General features: G+C 41.8%; 1 pseudogene; it reads left to right on the top strand.

Moving 5' to 3' along the window:
• The first annotated feature begins 11,113 nt into the window (after positions 1-11,113).
• LOC123021687 lies at positions 11,114-11,209 on the top strand (annotated as a pseudogene).
• The last annotated feature ends 12,493 nt before the right edge of the window (positions 11,210-23,702 follow it).

Below are 23,702 nucleotides of genomic sequence, written 5' to 3'. Positions count from 1 at the left end.
TTCCAAACATTTACATATAAATATTAATAATAATATTTAAAATGTGTGATTAAAACTATCTCAAATCCAATGATAATAAAAAGCAATATAAGAAAAAATAACATATGGAACAACATATCTGATTAGTTAGAAGCCAGACAGAATGAATGAACAAATGTATTTTCAGAAGAAATTCGTTGTATATCACACTTTCTTCCCCTCGGTCTGCCTGGGTGAAGATTTTCCACAGGGTGGGTGCCACCACCTCCAAGACCCTACTGTGTGGCAACATGGTGGGTTGCAAAATAACTAGCAAGAGCTCTTATGAAGAACTTAAAAGTGGGTTGGGTATATTTAGGCATGGCTGGTCTGTTAAATATACTGGTTTTACATTTGCGGCTTAGTGTGTTAATAACTCAGCCTTGAACATGTCTCGGTATGCAACATATGGGTGTTGTGTGAACCTGGCCGGCTGGATGTAGGCTGGTCAGTCCTGCCTCCACATGGATTAAGACCATGAGGAGGGATCGTGTAAAAGGTTTTGGTCTGTTTTTGCAGCCTCAGGCTGTGATGACATGGGGTGGTTGAGTTCTGGCTGAAGTCCCCTGAATTCAAGGATGGCAATGCAATCCCCACTGAGTGCAGAGGCAGATCCCTGATATTTTCCTGGAAAAGTAGGTGCTGGTGGAGGAAGCCCTGTGATGCCTTTCTGTAATTAAGAAAATAATTCAATGAAGAGTTAACTCAAGAGCTTCCTTCCAAGGATGAAATATTAGAATCTCCTGAAGATAAAGGTTCTGAGTCCTGCTTTATAATATACCTGCATGAACCATACTTAAGGATGAAGGAAGGACGTAACACATGTTGCTAGTCAGGCTGTGGGCACCAACTGCTTTAACAAGCACAAACTATCCTAACAGAAGTTTGAGGATCAGAAAGAAAAAAGCTACACAGCGGGCAAAGCCAATAAGCAGTATCACAACTACAGTTGCTGCTAAATTGTTAGGGAAGAACATTATATCTGTATAAGAGACACCTGGGTTCAAGTTTTCATTCAGCCATGGCCACTTGGGCCAAGCATTATATCCTATCCTAGCCTGTCTAACAGATTGATTTGAGGGTACAGTTTTGTGTTCCTGTTCAGCATTCTTTGGGAGGGAACGTAAATTACAAATGTAATACTCTAATACATCAGCCTTGAGTTCTCATTAAACTTGAACCAAAACAACATTTTGTGTTAACCTTCAAGGTTATCATGTAAGGAAAATATATGATAAATTCAGCAGAGCTTAAGGGGAGAAAAAATGTGTTCGTGAAATTAACTTAGAAGGGTGGGAGTGCTACAGTACTTACAAATAGCAAAGAGTCTAAGACTGTGGCTCAATGCTTCTAAATGCTGGGCTGGATCCAGATTTACACTGCATTGCCTGTGCCAGCAAAAGCAGACTCCCTCACCCTCTTTTCCTCCAGCCCACAGGAAATACTACATGGAGAATCTGGAGACCTGGTGGACTGGGGGGGTTGTGGGGTTGGTGGAATGGGGCAATCTCCAGAAATCATGTGTGGAAGAACCTTCAAGAAGGAGAACCCTTTCTCTTACAGCAGGCGTGTCCCTGATCCATCCCACTGCATCTATATGGTGAAGAGGAATGCAAGGCAAACTAATCATCAACTTGACAAAATGCCCATGTGTGCATACACAACTTGTTCTATCCCTGAAGTATAGCAATGTGAGCAACCTACACTGTCCCCCACTGAAAGTAAAGATATTTCAAACATGGGAATGCTTTCCCTTTCCCTCACAATTCCAGAAAAGCAGAATTCTAAAAGGTAGTTCAGAGGACCCTTCCTCCACCTTAGCTTCTATTTTTTCTTTAGCCTAAATCAGGACTGCATTTCACTTTTCATGGTCTCATCCTGCTATAAATTTTATGGCCTGGAACCTCATGTGGAGGACGAAAAGGAACAAGAAGCTTTCCACATTTATGTATGTATGTATGTATGTATGTATGTATGTATGTATGTATTAGATTTGTTTAAAATTTGCCCACTAGCATCACGGTCTATCACCCCTGTGCTCTAATGCATTATCACCCCCTGACTGGCATTGGTAGGAAAGAAGTGGTTGTCCTCACATCATGCTTCAGGGTTGTTAAGCATCACAGAAGTGTCGTGGTTTGGTGCTTTGGGAAGTCAGTGCTTAGACAGGATGTAGTACATACTTTAGGCACCTCAGAGGTGTGTAAAGAAGCACTCTGAGGAACTCTGGCAATCATACTGAAATGTAACATCCTTCAAGCTCACACTGATGCATTTCCCCTGAGCCAGAACCTCGTCTTTCACCTTAATAAAATACGGAGGGTCTAGGGTGAACATCCTGGGAAGGTCTTTTGGAAGGCAAACAGGTTTTAGATTCAAGAAAGGTAGAAAACTAATATACAATAGCAGGCATACTTTTGCATTAACTCCTCAGCTGGGAGAACTATTAGCATGTCTTTTAAAGAAAATAAATAAACACATAAAATGCCCAGAAATGGTATACCAAAGCATGAGTGCCTTAACTGGGTCAAGGACTTTGCTATTAACAATGAAAAAAGACATGTTGAAAATATTAAAGGCTCTAACGAATGAAGAATTGCTTTGCTACTTCTTTGAAATGGAAAGTGATGGACTATAAACATGTATCATCAAGAAAAAGGTTAGATGCAAAACACAGTACATGCATCAAGGGATCAGAAAGTAACAAGTCTGCCTCTATTAAAGTGATGTCAAATATTGGATAAATGTGCAATTACTATTTTTTAACCAGAAGTCAAAGCTGTTTGCAAATGGCCTAGGTTTAATGTTCACCTGTGTACAGCTGCACTTTAGAGAAATGCCAGATTTTTTTTAATGCACTGCATAAGTTTGCATTTCAACAGCTACGAGTATTCATGTCAATTTGCCTCTATGGATCTTTTTCTCCAAGGAAAGTCTTTCAGGAAAGTTCATATCTTATGGGAAAGGGGTGATATTTATATAACAGCCAAACATTTTTTCTGCACTATGACCCCCACATAATCCTAAACAGTCCCACAGAAAATAAAACACGACCTCATGTAATCAGTCATGTTATACTTTTCTTGTGGCAGCCGCCATGTGAGGAATTCCTTCACTGAGGAAAATTACCTGGTGCTAGGGTTCAAATAAAACTCACCAGATCTGTCCCACTGGCTTTCACAGACTTTCCCTCAGGCTTGTCCCAGCCTTGCAGAGCAAGAAGAACCAAAAGGCAGTCCATGAATGATCATGGAATGAAGGCTGCACAACAAGCATCTTTCTTCCATGCCAGGTACAGCAGAATAGAGGCGACTGCAAACAGTGCGGAACAGGAGTGCTAGGGATGTGTAAGGAAACCTTTCAGGGAGGAAATCTGTGAAGTACCCATGCCTGGCTCACTAGCCCCTGGTCTGCTTTGCAGCAGCCAAGAGTCCAAGTTTCTGGCAAGCACGCCCAGTGTTCACAGAGTGCTGACCAGGAATCAAACCCCACGAACTGTGGAAGCAACTCCCCTCTCCTGTGCCAAGAGCAGTCGCCAGCTCAGTGACTGATGAGGAGGTTTGCAAGTTGTGCATCTGGGGCTCCACAAGCACTCACAGACTTCTTCTTGGTTCACCTTCCTTTACAGGATTGAGCCAAGCATGTGAGGAAGTCCATGGGTGCCAGAGGAATGGATTCCAAAAGGGTGTGCCCAGCCATAGTGTGAGGAATCAGTTTTGGGATGGGGATCTGTTGAATTCCCTGGGTTTGGTTCCCCAGACTCTGGTCTATTTTGATGTGTCCATGACTCTGATTTCCTGGCAAGAGCGCCCAGTGTTCATGTAGTGCTTGCCAGAAAAGGGGAGCCATGTGAATTCTGTGCAAGCAGTGATCCTCTTCCATACCATGTGCAGCAACCTTTGTTTGTGCTGCTACACGTGAAGTGGGAGAATGTTGCCAGGTGCACAACCTTAATTCCACAAGCATTCATGGATTCTTCTTGGTTCTTGCTTTGCAGTCTTTGTGCTTTGCAAGACAGGACTGACCACAAATATTAGGGAGGTTGGATTCTGCAGAGCTTCAACACATCCTAGTTACAGTCTTCTTTCTGGCTGTAATCACAGTGCAGGAGATTGTGGGAAGGTATATTCCTCTCATTCATCAGCCACTGCTAGTCACTGTCTGCATTGATAGTGTATAGTGAACATGCAAACTGTATGCCTGATCCTTCAGGGGAAAGAGCACCTCTGTCAAACACTGGTCCATCCAGATCACCAAATGTATGTACCCGTAGAACTTCTGTCTCTTCTCAATTAACATTCAGCTTGTTGGTGCTCATCTATCTTTTTCCTTTAAACATATATGCAAGGCTTTCCCAGGTGCCCTGGGACTAGCAGACGGAAATGTCAGGAAGTGTAGTGTGTCATCAGTATACTGATAACACTTTAGGCCCACATGTTCAGTGACATCCGTGTGACATCCTGTAGATCTGAAAAAGCATGGAGCAACCCACTGCCCATTTCATCTTTTGCATACCTGTTTTACGTACCTCAGCTCACTCATCAATTCTAAGGTAGGCTTGTTGTTCAGTCTCAAAGTCAAGTCCAACTCCCTGTGACCCCATGGACAATATTTCTCCAGGTTCTCCTGTCCTCTACCATCCCCTGGAGTACATCCAACCCAACTCCCACCTCTCCCCATCCAGCCACCTCAATCTCTGCTGTCTCCTTCTCCTTTTGCCAAGGTAGACTACAGAGACTTGGAAGGGCAGCAATGAGGGTACTAGAAAAAAAAAAATCATCAAGTGCAAAGATGTTTCACTGGAGTCCAAGCCAAGAGCATCCACATTATTGTATTCATATGGGTGTGAAAACTGGGCGATGAAAAAAGCTGACAAAAAGGGATGAGTTTGAAACATGGTGCTGGAGGAGACCTTTGCAAATACCCTGGACTGACAGAAAGAGAAACAAGTGGAACATAGATCAAATCAATCCAGAGCTTTTCCTAGAAGCAAAAGTGGCAAAACTGAGGCATTATACTTTGGACACATAGTCAGAAGGAAAGACTCCCTGGAGAAGACAATCATGCCAGTGAAAGATGAAGGCAGAAGCTGCAAAGGAAGACCAAATGCAAGATGGTTTGAATCCATAAAGGAAGCCACACCCTGGAATTTACAAGAGCTGAACAGGACTGTCATGGGCAAGACAATGTGGAGCATCCAAGGGGTAACCATAAGTTGGAGACAACTTGGCAACACATAACAACCACTCTACCACCATCCTCTTTAGTCCTCCCTTTTTGCCTTTAGTGCCATGTACCACTGGAATGTCATCCTTGAAAACGTCTCTGAAATGGAATGTGGTCTCTGGAAAGATGAAAGAGGTTGAACATTCCTGCTTTAGTCAATAGGTTTTCTTCCAAACACCATTGTCCTGCTTGTTGCACATGGACCCATGACCCAGCTGGAGTCCCTCAAGAGAGGAGCTTTCAGTGTGGCAGTCCCACTTTATGCTATCTCCTGCCTCTGGAGGTTCAACTGGTATCAACATTGTGCAATTTTAAGTACCTCCTAAAGACACTTTGCTCTAGGAAGGCTTTCTTGCTGACCAGCTATGGCATTAATGTTACTTTGATTTTAATGCATTGCTTTTAGTCAGTCAGTGCAGCATAGGGCTGCAAGGTTTGTGGCTGGTTTGCAGGAGAAGGCATATGAGGTGAGACTGAGGGAACTGGGCCTTTTTAGTCTGCAGAAGAGGAGACTCAGAGGGGATCTGTTGGCGACATATAGGTATGTGAGGGGATGTCACATGGAGATGGGTAGAGACCTGTTCTCCCCTGCAGAGGAAGGCAGGACACGCTCCAGTGAAGCAAAGCTCAGGGAACCCAGGTTCAATTTAGAGGCCAGAAAGCACATCCTGACAGTTAGGACCCCGAGGGAAGGGAATGGGATGGGCTTCCACGGGAGGTGGCTGAGGTCTCATCAGTGAGGGTGTTCAAGGATAGGCTAGACATGCACATGGTGGGCAAGTTATGAGCAGAGCCGGATGAAGCCTGGGGTCAGACTAGATGGCCCGGGAGACACCTTCTGACTCAATCTGTTCCTATTTTTCTATGTTCTATGTTTTATTCATCTAATTGTTCTATAGTTCAGCACTCCAGGATCATTCTAGACATGCAGTAGTATTCAAATACTGTAAAACAACCACTCACTAAATAAATAAGAGCCATATTGGGAGGATGCTATATCTTAAAACATCTGAAATCAATATTTTACTTTTCCATTTTAATTGCCCTTTCACTTGTCAATTGTGCTGGTGTGGATAGATGTTTGTGTCATTCATTGGCTTATTGGATATTTCAATTATTGATTTATTTTCAAGTACACTGGAATAAGTGTTACAAAGGCTGGAAAACAAATTTCTAGGCTAAATAGATAAATGCACAATGCCGATCTCTCCCATTGCTCATTCCAGCTGCTGGTGCTGGCCTGGGAGCTAACAGTATGATCAGAGCAACACCATGATGGAGTGGAAACTAGAGCACAGGGCAGCCACACATCACAAGGTAGCAGGGAGCCAGGCCACCATCCGAACAGGAGCCTCTGCCCAACCCACCCAGTCCTGCTGCCAATGCCTCTGCTGTTGCTCTTGCTTCTACTTTTATACACCATGCAAGAGAGCCCAGTTGCTTGTCTGTTAGGCAAACAGATCTGGAGCCCAAGCCCCCGGAATCATCGTGGGAGCAACGGTCGAGAAAATGGCAACCAGGCAAATAAATGTGCAGAGGGAAGATGAGGGCAACAAAACTGATGTGGTCAAAGAACCATATGGTGACCTCATTTTGGCAAGGTATTTGGAAGGCTGAGAGTCTGCAGGCAGCTAACCAGCCCTGCTGGTTTGCCAGTGCTTGAAATGCATTTTCCAAAAAGGTTTGGGACCAGACCAGGGCCTGGGGAGAGAGCTATTGAGTTAGGAGCCAGAGCAGATCACAGGCATAATCAACTAGGTTTTGGCAGGTTCAGAGGTAAAACCCAGTGCAAACACTGTCTGAGAAGGGCGCTGAATGTTCTCAAATGCGAACCTTAGGGGTGAATTGATGGGAAGGTTCACCACCTGCTCCAAGGATTGGTTTTGACTGGATGCTGTCACTTCCCTCCAGAAGCCCCCTCCCCACCACATCCCTGTTAGTCAGAATGGTGTGGGCATTTAGCTTCAGCCCTATTCGATCTAACAGTTAGGTATGTACAGATGTTGATTATTTTCCCTCTGTGTTTTGTGGATTGTCAGGCATCATTCACGTGGCCATCCACTCATGGAATTTGTTCTATTTGCACAACTGCACATTCATGCCAATGCACATTAGTACAAATTAAAATTTACACAAATCCTCAGCAGCCAACACACACACACACACACACACACACACTTGAACATATGCATGGCTCAAAAATTTGATTGGATTTATAGATATCTGCTCTCATTTGAAACTATTGTCCATTTCCCTGAGATCTCTACTATGGAAGCATATTTTAAAAACACATTTCTTATTTTTCTGTTTCAAAGGAATGATGGGGACCCAGTCATGCAGGGTTTGTTGGTTTTTTTAAAAGAAAGGAACACAATATTTTTTCCGTTTGTATTTCTGGTCAGTGACAACTTCTTTGCCCACAGTGGGTGCTAGGCACTGACTTTCCACACCCGTCCCCACAGCTTGTCACTGCCCATTTGCACAGCCACTCAGGACATGGCTCTTCACTACCAATCCAGCTGAGTCAGTGAAAGGATTTGGGCATTACAAAGCTGCAGAGCTCGAATCGATGTCCATAAGGAGGCTGCAGAGCCAGGCAGCTGTTGCTCAACTCTCTACTGTTGCTTGTTGGCACTTCTGTGATGGTTCTTCCTCCTGTTCTACAGCCCCTGAGGACAAGGAATGGGCCTCCCTCTTTCTCTCCAGCCGAGAAGTTAAGGCCAATTTTTGTAACGAGAAAACAGCGAACACTAGCAAAGGAGATGGGCCTCCGATGAGGCAAAGCTTGGTAAATCAAAGCTGGCTGCATCATCTTCTTTCTTTTTTCTGGATAACATCTTCTTACAGCAAACACAACCTAGTTTAGCATCTTCACTAAGATGTACCTTGAGCAGGTGTCGGACAGCCTTGTCAAATGGCTGGTTCCCAATAGATATCCTCCACTGGGAAATGAAAGCCAAGGTGGCCAGATGTTCCCATCTCCCTTAAGAAAACACCCTGCCATATGGGCAACTGTCACTCAAATGTCCTTTCCAGATCACTTGTCATCCTTTCTGCCATTGCCAAAAGCTCCTCAAGAGCAGGGAAATGGTGTGATTCTGAAAATGCCGTCCCTTTACAAGGGGTGTAAAAAGAGCAGTTTAAAAAGAGTGCTTGCTGCCAGGCTAAATCATCTGACAATAAATCAACTCCTCTGGCATCCATTTGTGTTAGGGAAGTTTGCACTTTGACAAGCCGGCAGTGGCTAAGGCCTTTAGGGGCAGCGCAAGGCAAATGCACAACTGTAGCTGCAGTCATCAGAGGCATCAGAGTGGGCAGGTGGGTACAAGTGCAAGTGGGAGAGAAAATAAAGCTGATGGGCTTCATAGTTCCTGAGAGACATGGTTTATATAGGCATTTATTGGAATAAGGAAGGACTGAGGCCTCTTTCATTGCTATTTAGCTCTGAGCTGAGGAACGTGCAGAGCCAGGCAGTGCTGTTTGGCTCTGAGGCAAGGCCAAGGTCCCTACCCTACCTTATTGGTAAGCTGTACCCATTCTCTCTTTTTAGTCAGGGTATGATGCTGAATACCAGTAGAAATGGATGAACCTGTCAGCACTGGCTGCTTTTTCTCACTGAAGCCAAACAAAACAGAGGGAAATGCTGCTTACATCTGGTTTTTCCTGTTGCTGCTGTTGTTCGATTGATCCCAACCAATTGGATCACCAATTTTCTGCATTGGCAAATACATCGGCAAAGCGAAAAAGCGGAACTGCTGCAAATGTATGTAACTCAGTGTGTGAGAATGAAACAAGAAACTGAATGGATTCCTCAAGCCTGAAAAAAAAGGGGGGGGGGGGGGGGAGACATTCCTGGCCAAGAAATAAGCTGAGTGGTATCAGGTGGCACAAAAGGGCAACTGATGAAAACAGCACAGTGCCACTTCACTTCTGCCCCCTTCCCAGCTGTGGCATTGGTTTTGCTTCCATCATTCACAGACTGATCCCTCTTCATTCACTTTATCCCTGTGAGCAAGGAGGGTCTTTCTAATGTCTGAGAGGAGAGGAGAGGAGAGGAGAGGAGAGGAGAGGAGAGGAGAGGAGAGGAGAGGGAGGCAGAAAGGGGCCAGGTTCCTCATTGTTCTTTGACATAGGACATGGCGGTGTGACCAGACCAAAGGCTCGAGCAATGCATCCTAAAACGGCCTTCTGGAATTCACAAAATAATTGGGCCAGCCAGTATGATGCTCTCCTAACATCCACAGTTACAATTGCTATGTTAACATTGAAGCACATAATTATTGCCTGGCAAACACAGGCTCCTATGAATGTATCCAACTATCCTGCTGATGAATAAAACACGGAAATAAAATGAGTTTTACATCCAGTGGAGATCATTTCAACTTTTGTAACTGTTTTATTTCAGCAGACTTTTTGTTGCTCTTGGGGTCTTGAAACTCTGCTATTGAAGCACCCCAGCATCCTAAGGGAAGGTGAGCAACCTGGTTTTACAGATGGGAGCAGTGGGGATAGAGCAAGCTATCATTGTATCATCAGCACCAAAGGGATCTTCCTTACATCAGCAAACTACATGCAACCCCTTTGCTTTCTTCTATAATGATCCTCAGGATGTATTTCTGTAAATCCTCTTTTTCAGACTGCTGGTATTTCTTTCCCAGCTCCATAACTCACAGCAACGTCATAATAGGTCCACAGTACCTCTTCAAGAAAACACTTACTCAGCAGTCTGTAGTTTCTGTTATGTATCAGAAATCATTGTTCCAATTGTCTTGGGGTTAAAAAAATAAGTATTTATATTTTTATCCTGCCTGGGTATACTCTGTGGAGCACACAAATCAAATAAAATAAAATAAAAATCAGCATTTTAATGGAAGATAACATTTAAAACCACACATGCTCAGAAACCATCATCCACAAAAACATGACCAACAACACGACCAGCCATAATAAAATGGACCTGAATTCTTTTTCCCAGCGATTAATCAAAGCTTTAAAAGACTTGACAGTCCTTTTATAAAGCAGGATGAACATTCTCTGGGATGCTGTTCCAGAACCTGAAGGATACAAACCCACAGTTTCTTGTAGCAGGGATTAAGGGGATTTTAGGGTTTTTATTATACTTTGTGGTATAGAAATACTTCTACTGATAAATAATAAACCATACAAGACATTCTCAGTTCAATCTTGGATGGAACACAGAATAGGTCCCCATCAGAAATTATCTGTGCTCCTCTTCTCAAAAGGCTAAAGGCAACCCCATCTCCATAGATATCTATCTCCAATAAAGTGGAAAATGCATGGGCATATATTACTGATAATCCTTTTAGAAAAGTAGATAATCCCTTTGCCCAGTATAATACTTACGTTTCACAACAGAGAACAGATCATAAGACTTTGCCAATCAAGGTGATGCTTTACAGAGAAATGATGGCCAGTTGAAATTTGCAAAAGAATGGAGGGGAGGGGAGGGGAGGGATCCCCAAAAGAGAGGAAATAGATATCAGAAAAACAAAGTGCACCAAATTCTCCAAATTCCACCCTGAATCATGTTTCATAGCACATCCACATAAGATGTTTTCTTTGCAGAAAAAATGCTCCTATTTCCAGCTGAATGCTTCAAGTGTGCACATCTTCAAAATATACCTACTTCCTCCATCAATTAGAGAATGTTAGTGCATATTTTTCAAATATACACAAGTTGTTGAACACATTTTTGGGGACGGAGTCTGCAAATCACATTGCAGGCTTGTACTGTAATTGTATACACTGAGACCACCTACCAGATGGGTGACCAGATGTGGAAGTGGAGCAGGCATTGGTCCTGATAGTCTTATAGGCCCCTTCCAACTCTACTACTATTCTATTCATGGTGCTCACTTTGGCAGTACATATACTAAAATCAGAATGGTTAGCATGGCCCCTGCACAAGAATGACATGAAAATTAGTGAAGCATTCCAGATAATCTTGAAAAGTCATAATGGTCACAGTTCTAGAATTACTGGCGATGTGCTGCATCCTTCACCGGAGGTGGTATGCCTGCATGCACCAGTTTATGAGGAGCATATACAGGTGAAGGTCTCTGACTGAGCAATACTGTGAGCAGTTTGTTGCCACCATGTGGATGGAATGCTGGTCTGGAGAGACGTTTGTTCTGATCCAGTGTGGCCTTTTTCTATATTTCTATCAGGAACAGAACCTCATATGAGCTCTAAAAGTGTCCCTCTTCTGTATCACATATAGTGTCCATTTGGACTCCTGCAGGTTGTGTGGAAGAGGATGCTGCTCATGCGGCACGTAGGACTCGATTCCTGGTAAGCATCTGATGAATGCTGGGCACTCTCGCCAGGAACCCAGGGTCAGGCCACTGCAGGATGGACAAGAGTCCACAGAGCCAAACCCAGAGAATTCAATACATTCCAACCCCTGAAGAGATTTCTCCATAATAGAACATCCTCAAATAGAGGACTGTCCTCTGTAAAGTAGGACACATGGTTACACAAGTGACTACACCTCAGTTCTCTTGCTGCACTGCATGACTTCATTGCAGGCTTCAAGCTCTTTTAAAGGCAAGACTTGAGCCCAAGAAAATGTGAAATAATAGGGCTGGAACATATGCTGAATACCTTCTTGCTGAATAATTATATCGAGCCCACCTACATAACTGAATAGGGAAAGCTGAGCTATACAGCAATTTCTCATCTCTTTCTTCTTAAAACAGCAGGACCCGCAGCTTCACCTTCAAAGAGAAACAGCACAGGATTCACTCACCTGCACATTGCACTTCTTGCCATTTCTCAATTATGCAGCCCTAGGACAATAAGCAGAAGACGCCACTAAGGCTGTCACTGTGGCAATTAATGAGCCTCAATTAAATGCATCCATGGAAAGGCAGCAGTGGGCTGTCTTCTCTGCAAAATAAGCAGGAGTTTCTGATCTTTACTGAAAGAATTCACTGTTCTACCAATTTGTGCAGAATTGTTTGGGGTTTTGTTTGCATGCTAGTTTGTTTTAAAGATAGGGCTAAATTCATATTGGTGAAATGGCTTCATGCAGGTTTAAGAAAAAACCACTGTGAACAACTTCTGTATCCTTGTGTGTTCTTGAATCCACTTCTCTATTTTTTACCTAAATAGGATAGGGAAGGAGACATGAAACATCTGCTTTAACTTGGGAATAAACTGTAAATTCCTGGTTCATTAAAATAAGTTAATCAGTGGTTTGTACAAACCATATCTAGTTAACAGACCTGAATCAGCTCATCAAAGCAGGCATGGCTGGCAAATGCTGAAGGTCCACAATCCAGCAGGGACCACTGATAATTGCCCCCTAGACTTGCCATTCCTCTTAATCTGTGTGACCTGTTTGCTCACCCACTTCAACTGTGCTGCCTTCATGATACTCATTTTGCATCCACAAAAACTGGTATGATAGGTGCAATGTGGTTTGCAGCTCAAGGGAAGAGGTGGAGCTAGCAGTGGGCCAGAATTTGACCTTCATTTTCCTGAAACTTCTCCCATGGAAGAACCTTCCGTCATGCTCCCTTATTTTTGGAGTGTTTTTAATACATGCTTGTGACTTTCTGTGGATACTTAATAACTTCAAAGCAGCTGATTCCTATGTGTCTAGTTTCTTTCTGCTACACATCTCTCCATTTTTCTGTAGTCACTCAGTTCTCTGTGGTTCCTGATCCAGGGGAAAGATAAATAAATAGATACATGCATGAAAGAAAACACATGAGAGAAGTTAATGCATGGTGCCTTCCACTGGGCTTGCCTTGGAATGTTGGAAGCCAAAGCAGCCACTGAACACTATACAATGCTACACAAACATGATTGTGCAATGAGAAGCAGGATACTTGGACACACTTCTTGCCTATTTCCTAAGTAAGATGAACAGAAAAAACCCAAAACTCAACATATAAGAATTGCTCTGAAATTTTCATCACCATTGAATTGTTTGTTGAAAGCATCACAGGAGCTGAGTGCATATCCTTCCAATGTTGCAGTGTCAAGCTTTTAGCTGTCAAAAGGGTGTGGAAAATACATTTGCACTGACTGTACATTAATTTCCAGGAAGAAGGTAGTTTAAAAGGACATATATATTGGTAAAAAAATCCCTTCTCTGATACATAGTTTATTCATGCAATAACCTCCTCCCCAAATGAGGAACTATCGGGCAGTGCTGAAACAGATGGTTAAAAGAAGCTAGGTATATTTAGAGGAATCTCATATGTAATATAATCCAAGTATTCATTTTGAGTGTGTTTACCTTACCCCAGACACACAATTTTAAAGATTGCTATCTATCCATATCCCTTGAGATCTAACTACTCCAGTTATTAAAGTTTAACTTATTTATTTGAGATATGCCTCTAGTTGTAAGTATTCTTAAATGAGGAACAAGATCTGGGCATTGTCCAACTTGCCAGTTAGCTAACGCATTAGGAGATATTGTATCTCAAATGGGCTTCCATTCAGACTTTGGCCAGTTAACTGAATAGCCAGACAAATTTCCAAAAGTATTAGGTGACTGTAACAATCTGCTGTAACTATTTACAAACTAAATACAGGGGTGCGATGGGGAGGGAGAAACAAGTATAGCAAGATGAGGAAAAAGAATCAGTGCCATTACGTATTTCGAGACATGGTTGCAGGTGCAGGATGAGGGCTATGCTGTTAAGCCACAGGCCTTGCAAGTGAGGGATACCATGACCTGAGTTGTAAAGAGGTGGCGACAACATCACATATGTTTTCTAGAAGCACGTTCGGACATAAGGGGCAGCAAAAACCCTTTTAAGGATTGTTTGTGCTATGCAGTCATGCTATGCAGTCAGGAAGTGCAGATCAAAACTTCAGTTATGTGCTAGCATCAGGATTTCTCAAATGTCCTGACACAGTTCACAGCTCCAAAAAGTGTCATTAAAATGACCCCAGAGACAAGGTGTTTAAAAATGCATATGTCCATGTGACACTTTGGACATTTTTATTTTTAAATTGTGGAAATGGAACAGACCTGAGACTGAATATGTGGAAAAGCAACGCAGATCAAAATAGATCTGGCATAGGTATTTCATCTTCAGTATGCTCCTGGGAAATTGTGCATAATATTTGGGATGCGATATGGCTGTGTATGTAAACTTGTACATTGAGGCAGTTTAGGTTTCAATGTAATGTCCCAATGATATACAAAAGTTCTGTATCTCTTTCCCACCTTTTCCCTGTAAAGTCTAACTCCTATTGTATGGTATTCTGTCCCAACAGCAGCAGCCAAAGATGTGAGGGTGGAGTTGGGATCTGTAGCAATGTGCAGAACATGGCAATTGCTCATCATAGCTTGTGTTCAATTTGTTGTTAACAAGGAAGAGGTGGAGAAGAGATACTGTGGGTTTGGCAGCTCTGTCTCCCTTGGAATGTCTATTTAGACTTTGAGAATCTGCCTGGAGTTGAGTGACATCTTACAGGCATACTTTGCAATTATTTTGATCTTCAAGAAGCATTTCAGAGATTGTCATGCATTGGTTCCCTTTTCAGAACTCCATTAATCTTCATCGACACATCAGCCCTGACAGTTTCTTTACATCTTCCTGATTAGGCAGGAAGGCTTCAAAGACTTCCGATTACATTAATCACCTCCATTCCCCATTTCTATTTAATGGCCAGACCCTGGTATAATCACTGCTCAAACATTGGAAGTATTTCAAACTCTGCCTTATTGGCACACATTGCTTCCATTGCTGTATCTGGAGGATTTCATCGTATCACCTGGCTGGCTTTGTGGAAGGAAGAGGAGTTGGCTCATTCAGTGCCAGCAGCTAAAAATATGTCATATCCTCAGGTGCAGACAGAAGGGTTTTGGAAGATCTCCCAGAATTTCTAGAGAAATGTTCAAACTGGGAAATTTCAGCCTTGATCCACTTTATATTTACAAAGTGCCCTTTTTAATTTTAATGCACAGGAAAGAAATGGAACTGCCAATGCACCTTCTCACAACAGAACTCCCCTGTTTTGGGAAAACAGATGCTCCAGTGGATCATGCATTCTAGGGGGAATGCCCTTTTCTGAGGAAAGGCAATTTTCTGTTCCTGTGTTCTCTCTATTTGCTTTTATCTAACAGGGAGAAATGCATTTTTATGTCTTACTGTTTCTTACTTTTTTCCCTCTCACCCTTCTAGGAGCTTACGATTTTTCAAGCCTGCCCATTGTCACACAAATTTTATCCTGGTTCTCCCACGTCCAGCAGCACGCAAATGTTACCCTCCCAATAACCTTGCTATTGCTGAAAAACAAAATCTGCAAACACCCAGTTTATATTTAATCCAATCAAGACTGGTAATTGTAGGAAGATCAGAAGTTGCCTCATCCCAAGGCTGATCATTTAGTCCAGGTTTGGCTATGCAGAATAGCAGTGAATCCCTAGGAAATATTTCCCACACCTGTTACTAAACTAGAGATGATGAGAATTACACCTGGGATCCTTGGTATGCGAACCATGTCCTCTGCCCAGGGATGTCCAGGGAAATGGGTGGCTCTGAGTTCTACAGGTATGACTGCTCCTGGATTCATTAAACACATCACTGTGACAGGACGGGATGGGACAACATTCCGTCCCTGCTCAGAGTATTGTACAGAAAAAGCACCTATTGCCCTTTCAAATAAGGAATGAGCAACTCACATTCCACCTAGCAGAATGTTAAGTACAGCACTTTCTTTAAGAAAATGTATATTATTGTGCCAATAGGATCCAACAGACTCAGAGCCAAAGATGTGTACCTGTTCCATGGATAAATATTTAGATTGATCCCCCCATCCGTAGCTCTGTTATTGTGCTATGGGACTTCCGTTGTAGAATACAACAGCTGTGCTTGTTCCAAAGCAGTGCCACTCTTTGCCAACACATCTGACTTATCTGCTTAAGATCCCCCACTCATTGGCCATGTTACCTCTGAGCAGGGATACAAAGATCAGGGCGGAAGCTTGCTCTCTTGTACTTGCCAGACATCTTTCCCACCATGCTCAGCCCTGGCCAGGAAATGAGATAAACTGAGATCAGGTTTGTGAATGCTCAGGAACGCTAGCAGATTTTTTAAATTAAAATTTATTTATTTGTCTGTTGTGCAAAGCATGCAGAATGTGCAATTCTTTGCAGAGAATAAGCAAAGTAGATAATTCTTTGCACAAAGTACAGAAACCTGAAATTCGTAAGTGTGAAAGCAGAACTCTGCTTGAAGGCACTTCCTGCCAGAGACCCACATGGACACTCTGTGTGAGGCAGACTTAGGAAAAAAGATAAAGCTGAATCTGGGGAACCAAACTGAGGAAACCTGCTGGATTGTCATGCCTAAATCAGATTCCTTATACTTCCCTTCGTCTGAGCATTACAGAGGATGTTGAGACTTGTTTTAAGATACATTCGCAAGCCACACAGCCTCTGCGCAAATTGTGTTGGTCACTGTTTTGGCTCTTCCAGCTGCACATTGCCTATATATAGCAATAAACTATCCTTATTGAAAGTAAAACACATCCTCAGTCCTACTTTTTTTCCTTTTGCTTTCTTGTGAAGGAATCCCAGAGAATCATCCATTTATTCTTTATACTATCCACCATCCCATGATACTAACCAAGATTAGCTTACAAAACACCTGACACAAATTATAATCCATTTTTCTTCCTTTATCATTCATTTGATTTCTGTACCACCCAATAGCTGAAGCTCTCTGGGTGCTTTACAACATATATGGAAAACAATACAATGACACAGTAAAATGGCATACAAGTTTAGGAAAAGAATAATTAAAAATAACCAAAAACTTGAAAATTAAGTAGGGACACCTCCTGGGAGGTTTAGTGGAAAAGACGTGTGCTGAGGGGTCGTTTTTTGAGGGTTCAGACTTTTGTTTTCTATGTACCGTCTTCTTGTGGAAGGTAGTTTGCTTAATTGTGGGAAACCTCCTACATCCATTCAGCAACAATGGCCCAATAGGCGTATTTCCTGCAAGTAATTTCCCTAAAGTAATGAATTCTGAAATGTCATTTTCTATTGTATATACATTTAGATGAAGAACTGCATCCCAAAATCTGGAGAAGTATAAACCTCAAAGGACACAGTCCAGTGTTTTGAAACTGAAAAATTAGGTACATTTGCTCCTACAATGTGACTAGAATGAATTTCTCTTTTGACCCCCAAAATTGGTGCAGTATAAATCTGCATCTAACCTCAAGTTTCCCTGGAACACAGTTTAAAAAAATCACCCTAAATTTAATAACATGATAATTTCCTTGAAAACAACTTTCCAAAATTTTATTCCCAAAAATTGCATTATTGTTTCATTGTTTCATTAAAGGAAATGGAATATTAAAGAATTAATAACAGATTTATTAACAGCTATAAGATTAATAATAGTGAAGAACTGGAAGAAAATTGTGATTTCCAATTAAGTCAATGGTATAAGGAAATTTGGAATATAGGTATTAATGACAAGTTAACATGGAGCATTAATGTAGAAAAAGAGTTGACAAAAAAGAATAAGTTTGATGAAATTTGGGGTTGCTTTTTGAATATGTATTACTAAAGGGAAGGGTATTAAACCTCTGTATAATTCAATACAATTTTGGATAGGGAAGAGATCACCCTGAGAGAGGGGAAGCATAGAAGAAGAAAGAAAAAAGGGGCATATACAAATAGGAATAAATAATTATCATGTAACTGAAGGTCCCAGTGTGGGAGTGCACATTTTGTGTTTGATATTAAATAATTTAATTATTAATTGCTTTGATTTATATGACTCAATTTATTTGTATTGTACTTCCCCTATGTTGTGTTGTTATTGAAGTATTTTGTACTGTGTTGTCTTTTATTGTATTGTGTGCTATCGTTAAGTTAGTTAATAATTAAAAAATATTGTCCTATTAACACGCAATGGGATCCACCTGAAGCTTCATGATGCCCACCTATGATGAAGTAAACTGAACCGAACCAAACCAAACCTCTTTGACCCAAGGCAAACAGTGTCAGGCAAAGTCTGATGCTTAAGCCAAACTACACATGAAATTATGTGAGGCAGAAACTTCATGTTTCAGTGATGATCTGGGGCAATATATTAGTACAACAGATGGTAGGATATGGTATAAGGAACATCCCTTGTGGTCCATTAGGTCTTTTATCCCAGTGTACTCTGTAGTAGAATAGGTAGCATCATCTTCATTTTCCTTTCCCCATAAACTGCGGCTTTTCTTGCCATGTTTCCCAGACATGGACTGGGGCCAGACAACACCACAAACCATGGTAATTTTTACCATTGTGAGTCTTTCATGTTGTCTGAACCAATCCATGGTATTACATCACAGTAAGTTTGGTCTTTAGAGACCATGTTAAGGGGGGAAAATGTTCTATGGTTGCCCTGTACCTTCATGGATTGTCATATTGTCTGGGACCAGGATCATGGTTTCCATGGTCCTGGTAAGACAACTACCACAGAATCCTCCTGAAAGAGTGGTACCCACAGGAGCTGCTTCAGCCATCTAACCTCTCTGTGTTAACCAATGAAGAAGGACTGGTGACATAGGCAATGCACCTTGCCTGTGCACCTTGGGACTGAATTTCAGGCACAGTGACTATTGGGATACATGCCAACAGTGGGAGGACTTAGCACAGAGGATGGAAGCCGTGATAAAGTAGAAACCCCTGAATTGGCAGGCAGATTTTGGCAAAAACTACACAAACCATGGTAACCATGCAGGGTTGCATGTTGTCTTGTGTGAGCATACCCATTAAGTCTTAATGAAGGAGGTTGAATGAGGCTTTGGGACCAGCAACTGCTGGCAAGATAAGTGGAGCAAAGCCAGGAATACTTACTTACTTACTAATCTAGGACCAAGTTGGATTTGGTAGAGGAGAGTGGCTCGCAAAGCTGTCTTCTTCCCAAGAAGAGATCTTTCAGTACTTGGCACTTGCATCAGAGCCTCAACAGTGTAAGCTGTGCTGGCATACATAGCTTTTAGTCAATGCATAACCATTTGCTTGCTTAAATTGGGCATTTTAGTGCTCCATAATTTCTATCTGGATTTTCTGCTCCATTCTGCCTCAAATCCTGATTGATCAGCACAATGTTATTTATTAGATCTGCAAACACAATTTCGGGCACCATCTCAGTAGTTCCACTCTACTCCCCTGCTTGGGAGCAAGCCTGAGGCCTTGTAAAAAGAAGAGCTCTTTTTTTCTGGGTGACTAACAAGCCATCTATGCTCACAAGAGTCATAAATGCTATAATTGGGCCCTTGAGTCAGATAGATTGTGTTCATGGCACATATATGTCATTATGTAGCACTAAATGAACCAGAATAGCCTGATTTTATTAACTTCCCTGGGATACAAACTGGAATAGAGACAAAGCAGAGGCGCCTTTATCATCAGAAAACTTTAAAAGAGGCAAACAACTTTGTTCATGACAGACGCAAGCCAATCAGGACTGACCTTTCATATGCACCAAAATAGATTCATCACCTTTGTCCCTGTAACTTTAATAGCGGTACATCAAGCAGAAATCCAACACATGCAGCATTTCCCTAACAACATGTCTTCATTGTCAAGTAAGGTGCTCTTTTGTGTGTTGACATTTTATGATGGTTTAAGGGTATAAGCTTGCCTGAAACTGGGGTCTTTCTAATACAGGAAAAAAGGGGAAATCCCTACAGTTATCAATATATATGCAATAATGAAAAAGATTGTGGTGGATATAGATTTGGCTAACAGTTGGTGATTTAATTCCCCAGACAAGATTAGAGAAGTAAATGATCACCAAAATGATCAGCAAAAGATCACCAGGGATCTTTTCACCTGCATTATCTGAGATCTTTGGTCCAAGGCACCTTTCTACCCTAGCCTGAAAAACAAAGCAAACTTCTGCAATGCATGATTAACTCACCTACTTGAAAGGAAGTGTGGGCAGCTCTGATTCAGAACAGGACCATGAAGCTTCAGGGAGAGAGGCTGTTCCAGCTTTTCCCTTCCCTTTTCATTCTGAAATTCATACCCAGATCCCCACATGGAGTTTTTAAAAATGCATCCATTTTTAAACACTCTTCCCTCACCCCACTTTCACATTCACAGTGGGAATTGGAAATTTGGGGAAAGCTGAAAGGGGCAATTCCGTAAAGCTCTTGACAGAAAAAAGTCTTACAATTCCAGCACATCTTGATAGACATTTTTCACCCTCTGCCTGTACTTCCTTTTCTGTTCATAGTGACAGGAACGCAGATGATTTTGAAAGGAAGCACAAGGAGAGTGTAGGCCTTGTTTGAAAGCCAAATTTGATTCCCAGAATTTTGCCAGAAGTGTGACACAATTTGCAAACAGGTGTCTTGCTTAAGTGTAAAAGCACTTTTTTTTTGTTGGTGGGGGAAGCATTTTTGTGGAGGTGGAAGTAGGTTCCAAGGGACAAAGTCCCCCCCACAACTGTAAAAGTCTTCTTCCCCTGAATAAAGGCTACAGCATTATGCTGTGTAGCTGACCAATGTTCTAGAGCCAACGATGCAGCGCTATCACACTTTCATTAGTGGGCATGTTGAAGGCCTTTGCCACTGTCAGGAAATCTCTGAGTTGCAGAACCAGGAGAATGTATGCTCAGATCCACATGAAAGGTGCTACATTCAGTTTCAGCAGTTTATTGGAAGGACACCCAAGTACACCTCTCTGATGGAGAATAAAACAGCAGTGTTTCAGGCTAGTTGGTATACAGAACTGGCTATGAGCTCCCTGAACACATACTGAAGGCTTTATAGGCTGTGGGTCACGTACACATTTTGGGGTGATGATTAGTAATGAATGGGTACATTCACAGAGAATAGTACAAGTATGAATGGAACAGTACCGGGTTAATGCCAGAAAGGATTTGCAAAATGTTACATCAATACCAGGTGACTGAACAAATCGACAAATAGGCAAGTGATATGAATCATAAGTCTTCCCCGGTGTGGGTTTTGATGGTCAGGGGAAGATGATTGCATTAGCACAAAGAAATCTGTACAGTGCCGCTTCTCTGCTTCTTGCAGCAGGAGAGCTAGCTGGAGACTTTGTTTCACTTTTCAATAAAGTGGGATGTATCACTTGTAGATTGAATGCATGTGCCTACATTTTTGTCTGGATTGAATACTCTCTCCTATTTATACAGTGCTGCTGTTAGCCCCAGACTGCATAGTTTTCTCAAACCTCCAGCACTACCTGCTTCACTGGCTTGTGAAACTAGGTGAAAGCTCTAGTCCTTTCTAGGGAAGAGGAGCAAGTACACTGTAGCCTGATTTTATAATAAAAGGGCACACAAAAGCACATATTTTTGTTTAAGGTTTTTATTAGGTCTTTCCCAGCCCCACCCACTTCAGAATGCACGTTTCCCTTTCCCTCTATACCAGACCTGAGGGAAATTGGCTTCTCCCAACAACAATGTGTCCTTCCTTGTTAGGTAAGATCATGGAACAACCAGCAATAATTCCAATCCTAAAATAACAATGGCAGAGTTGCCATGGTTAGTGTGTGTTCATACGTACATGTGCATATTGCTCCAATTCTCCCCCATTTCCCCAGTCTTTAAAGTCTGAGAATTTTTTTCTGGATTCTGCAAGTGGGGTTAAATAAGCATTTAAGCCCAAACATTTAACCTTTCCACTGTGGCTTTAAACAGAAGCTTGACCTGCTGGCATTAGCAAAGAATGATACTTATCTCCATATCTTGAAAAGCATGGCCTGCTGGATTTTGGATATCAGATCAGCCTGCTACTAAAGGCACAACAAAAACCTCAATCCTGCTTCCCACTATGCTAGCAGCCAACTCTATCTTGATAAGCTTATGGGAAAAACAAAACAAAACAAAACAAAAGCACTGAGTTCATCTGCTAAAATGCTTGTTTCCTGAAATTATTGTGCCCAGGAGTTACAACCCTCCTAAGATTAATACATCTGGCAATACATACTATTGAAACCCTTCTTGAACTGAATTTTAGAATGCAGCTGAGGGAATGAAGTTTGGATTGCCTGGTTGCCGCACAGTCAAAAATAGCATGTCAAGAATGAGGCTAGGTTAAAACAGATGTGCTATTTCTGGCCACTGGTTGTGAACAGCATCACTTAGTTCTCCCTAGCAGGAGTCTTGAGCTGGGGCCTGGTGTTGCATTGTTAGCTTCAAACCCAGAAATGCAACTATTTATTTATACACCCATTTTTCAGTTTGGCAAAAAAAGTGAAACTCTGAAGAAAATCATACCTTAGCTCTGTCTGTGTGTGCATGCATGTGTTCATGGGAAGAAGTTGCTGATGTCACATATACTAATCAGTAGGAACTCACCAAAAATGGCTTTTTCATACTACAAAACTTCCAGAACTACATTTCTTTTCAAGAATTGTGCTAAGAAAGAAAGAAGTCTGTATGTTCCTCAGGGAACAAAGAGACACACAGAAGAATACTGAATATGTTTGTATTTACCTCTAATCATCAATAAGATGGTATGAAGAAGGAATGAATTAGAAGTATACCTGTGCAATCAGGATTAGAGCCCAGTGCTGAGGGTGCTTCAGCTTTAGTAACCTTTCTACTAACAAGGGTTGGTTTGAGCAATACCATTAACTCTAAGAAGGCATTATAATCTGCCCTCTTCTATTCTCTCTCTCATGCGCATGCATGTACGTGTGCATGTGTGTGCAAAGGCACGCACGCAATTTCTGTTACACAGACCAGGAGTGTAATGCCTGGCCCTCTACCCTCATGCATCTCCATCAATGAACCTCATCACTGTTCATACATTTGTGAAGAAGAGCCAGTGATAACGCACTCACTTAGAAAGAGAGATGTTAGATAAATCCTTACTGTGTTCAATGGTGAACAGATTGCTATGAATCCAACATATGGATTCTGCAGCAGAACAGCTTTTCCTCCGTTAAAAGGAATCCACAGAGTCCAGGTTTTTTTAAAAAAACTTTCCAGAATTATAAGCAAATATGGTTGTAGAAAAATGCAAAACATCCAGTAACCAAAATTCCACATTTCCTCCCATTGAGGATTGCAGAAAAAAGAGCATTGGGGCAGATTTGCTCATTTTTGGAAGTGCACATGGACCCAAGTTGACAAAATAAAAGGCTTCTAACTATCTGTGTTTTACAGACAGATTTAACAACGTCCATGTACTCCTATTTAGAAGCCTATGTTTGCCTTCTTCTGCCATTTTTCTTTCATTTGTTCCATTTATTTTTACTACAAATTTCACCAAAGCAAGCAACATCAATAAACAGTTTGAAATTAAGAGTTGCAAAATAACAGCAGGAGCCCAAATGTATCAATTATACACACACTTCAGCAAAGGCAGACCGGATATCTGTATATATGTCCATTCAAGAGTGGTATGTATATGTCATCCATTCAAATAGTGAAACTATCATTAGGTCTTCAATCCATCAAAGTATACGAGGTGAGCTT

The sequence above is a fragment of the Varanus komodoensis genome, unplaced genomic scaffold (assembly GCF_004798865.1).
Source record: "Varanus komodoensis strain SLA01 unplaced genomic scaffold, ASM479886v1 scaffold17, whole genome shotgun sequence".
Lineage (NCBI taxonomy): Eukaryota > Metazoa > Chordata > Lepidosauria > Squamata > Varanidae > Varanus > Varanus komodoensis.
This window is presented reverse-complemented; position numbering and strand designations above follow the sequence as displayed.